General features: G+C 59.4%; 1 pseudogene; it reads left to right on the top strand.

Moving 5' to 3' along the window:
• The first annotated feature begins 881 nt into the window (after positions 1-881).
• Positions 882-3231, top strand: LOC113251738 (chymotrypsinogen B2-like; annotated as a pseudogene).
• Positions 3232-3457: the final 226 nt, after the last annotated feature.

Genomic DNA, 3457 nt, shown 5'->3' with positions numbered 1-3457 from the left:
ACTTCGCTTGGACAGGTGCTGAGAATTCTCCGGGTCCTCACAGACATACTAAGTACATGTGTCCGTTCTCAGCGTCTGGGACAATTCAAGCCCTCGTTTTGTTTTCCCCGCGTGTCCTTGTATAGGGCAGAACCAAAGTGCTGTTTTATTAAATAATTGAGAAACGTAAACTTTATACATGAATAGTTCCTAAAATCTCTGGGAAAGAACATTCAATGTGGGCACAGCAGGGTGGGCTGTACCATTTCCTACCCGCCTCAGCAAGGCGTCCGAGGTCCAGATTCCCCGTGGACTTGGGGTTAGCCAATTTTAATTTCCCTCCCCCCAGCCAACAGGTGAGTTTTGACTGGAGAGGGGAGCCTTGTTTGCTCCCCAGTTTACTGAGGAAAATGAGCAGGGGAGAGTCAGTGACATGCTGAGGGCTCACAGCAAGAAGGCCGGGAGTCCAGCCCTACTGATTTCTCAGCCTGTTTTCTGCTCCTTAGGAAGGCCCCGGGCACGGCAGCATGAGTGGGGTTAGCAAGCTGCATGTGGGGATCCTGGTGCCTAAGCGTTGAGGAGTGCAGCAGAAGTTGCTTGGGGGTGGAGGAGTGTGGTGTGGGGTCCTGCGTGGGCCTGGAAGAAACCAGGAGTCCTGCAGATTGACCCTGGGCCTCAGCCTTCTTCCCCCTCCTCCTCCCCCACCCCCCGCAGACTGCGGGGTCCCTGCCATCGAGCCTGTGCTGAATGGCCTGTCCAGGATTGTCAATGGGGAGGACGCTGTCCCGGGCTCCTGGCCCTGGCAGGTGTCCCTGCAGGTGAGTGGGGGACACACTGGGGTCTTAGCCAGGCTGGGGGCTGCTGGTGTCCACCAGCACTGACCCTTCCCATCTTCCTCCAGGACAACACCGGCTTCCACTTCTGCGGGGGCTCCCTCATCAGCAAGGACTGGGTGGTCACTGCCGCCCACTGCGGGATCAGGTGAGGCCTGGGCAGGCTCAGGACTCTGCTTAGAGCTACATTTGGGACTGAGGAGGGAGCAGGGCCCACCCCAGTCCTTAACTTCCATGTGATTCCTCTAACACATCTCACCTGGTCGTGGCTGGGGAATTTAACCAACGCTCAGATGAGGAGAACATCCAGGTCCTGAAGATTGCCAAGGTACGCCCGAGCCCTGTCCAACTGGCCTGGGAGGCTCAGCCGAGGGGCTGGGGGCAGGAGCAGGAAGGACAAGACCCTCAGGCTGCTGGAGACACAGGAGCCCAGGGTGGATGGGGCTGGCCTCTGAATTCTCGTTCAGGGCTCCTGTGGGTCCGTTTCTTACACGGGGCTGCTAGAGAAAGAACTTACCTCCTTGCAACCTGCAGATTGCTGACGAATCCGAGGGCCTAATTCTGTTGTTCCGGCTTTGCCCTGCAGGTTTTCAAGAACCCCAAGTTCAACATGGTGACCGTCCGCAATGACATCGCCCTGCTGAAGTTGGCCACGCCCGCCCGCTTCTCCCAGACCGTGTCCCCCGTGTGCCTGCCCAAGACGACAGACGAATTCCCCCCTGGTTTGGTGTGTGCCACCACCGGCTGGGGGAGGACCAAGTACAATGGTGAGCACGACCCGACGTTTGTACCCAGGAGATGTGTCTGTGCTCGGAGCGGCCTGAGCAGCACGAGTCGCCAGGGGGCACCGCTATGGCTTTTCCTTCTTTTCTTGTCTAAATTGCAACAGAGCCATAAATCTTTCCATTTCTTTGTTTAAAACCCTCTTAATGAAAAACCTACCAAATACGAATAGAGAGGAACTCGGGGATGCCTGGGTGGCTCAGTCGGTTGGACGTCTGCCTTTGGCTCAGGTCAGGATCCCGGGGTCCTAGGGATCCAGTCCTGCATGGGGCTTTCTGCTCAGTGGGGAGTCTGCTTCTGCCTCTGCCCCTCCCCCTGCTTGTGTTCTCTCTCTCTCAAATAGATAAAATCTTTAAAAAAAAAAAAATGTGAGCATAAGCACTCTATACTTGAAGACTAATGAGCCGAGAAACACGAAAGCACCAGTAAGCGGCCGCCTCACTCGCTTGCACCCGGGTCACGTTGCCCCATTTCCAGGCCAGATTTTCTTTCCAGACTTGAGGCCGGTGGCGTGGTCAGCGGGCCATGGGGTCTGGGCTGGGAGTCCGATGTCCAGGTGTGGTTCAGGGCCCCGGGGTCCGGCCTGGTCTCTCCTTCCCCAGCTGCTCCCTCCGCGGCGGCCCCTCCTCCCGTGTCCTAAGCGCTTCTGCGGGGGGAAGGCTCCCTGACCCCTCCTGGCCTGCTGTGTCCCTCCAGCCCACAAAACCAGCGACAAGCTGCAGTAGGCGGCCCTGCCCCTCCTGTCCAACGCCGAGTGCAAGCAGTTCTGGGGCAGCAAGATCACCGACGTGATGGTCTGTGCGGGCGCCAATGGCGTCTCCTCCTGCATGGTATGGCCCAGCTCTGCCACCCCTGCCCGCCCTCACCGACCTCACCCTGCCCCTGCTCAGGCCGGGAGGGTGGCTCCTTTCTGCCGGGTCTCCTCCACCTCGCTCACGCCAGCTGCCTCAGCCAAGGCCCGGACCCGCACAAGCAGGTGCCTCTGACCGAGGGCTCACTCTGGCCGGGGCGTGCTGGGGGCCCCTGGGGGCCATGGCGTCCTCACCCCAGCCCCCGAGAGCCGGAGGTTTCCAGCCCATTGTACAGACACTGGCCAGGGCAGAGGGTCGGCCACCTGCCCCAGGCCCTGCATCGAAGGGTCTCCTGCTCAGTGACTGTGCCCACCCTTGTCATTGCTTACACAGAACCCGGGTTGGGGCAGGTCAGGGCACACGGGGGCCCCGGCACCCCGCTTCAGGCTTGGAAACAAGTCCTTTCTGCTCCTGCAGGGCGACTCTGGTGGACCCTGGTCTGCCAGAAGGATGGAGCCTGGACCCTGGTGGGCATCGTGTCCTGGGGCAGCAGCATCTGCTCCTCCTCTGTTCCTGCCGTGTACGCCCGCGTCAGCGAGCTCATTCCTTGGGTTCAGGAAACACTTGCTGCCAACTGAGCCCATAGCCCCCACTATCCCAACCCTGTGTGTTTCCAATAAAAGCATACAAAGGGAAGCGCCGAGTTCACCTGTGTGTCTGGGTGTCCTAGGAGACTGGGGTGGGGGGCGCTGAGGTATCTCCATCACCGGCATGGGGTGCCGTTATCATCCCCTCTTTAGGCATTCCCGCCTTCCTGGGGAAGCTGTATCTATTTCTCATCCTCCCTGCTCAGGACTCCACCATGCGGTAGAACTGAGGTTCTGCTACTGGACCTAGCTTTACCCAAGGAATTTTCCGGAAGGCAGCGGTCCTTGGCCAGGCTTTGCAGTCCATAGCCCTGAAGGGTGGGCACTGGGACCAAGATAGCCTACCCACCAAGACTACTCCCACCACTGTGGGCTGCAGGCACCGTCACCTGCCTTTAGCTCCTGCCGTACCCAGTGCCCCCTG

This window comes from Ursus arctos, unplaced genomic scaffold (genome assembly GCF_023065955.2).
Source record: "Ursus arctos isolate Adak ecotype North America unplaced genomic scaffold, UrsArc2.0 scaffold_19, whole genome shotgun sequence".
Lineage (NCBI taxonomy): Eukaryota > Metazoa > Chordata > Mammalia > Carnivora > Ursidae > Ursus > Ursus arctos.
This window is presented reverse-complemented; position numbering and strand designations above follow the sequence as displayed.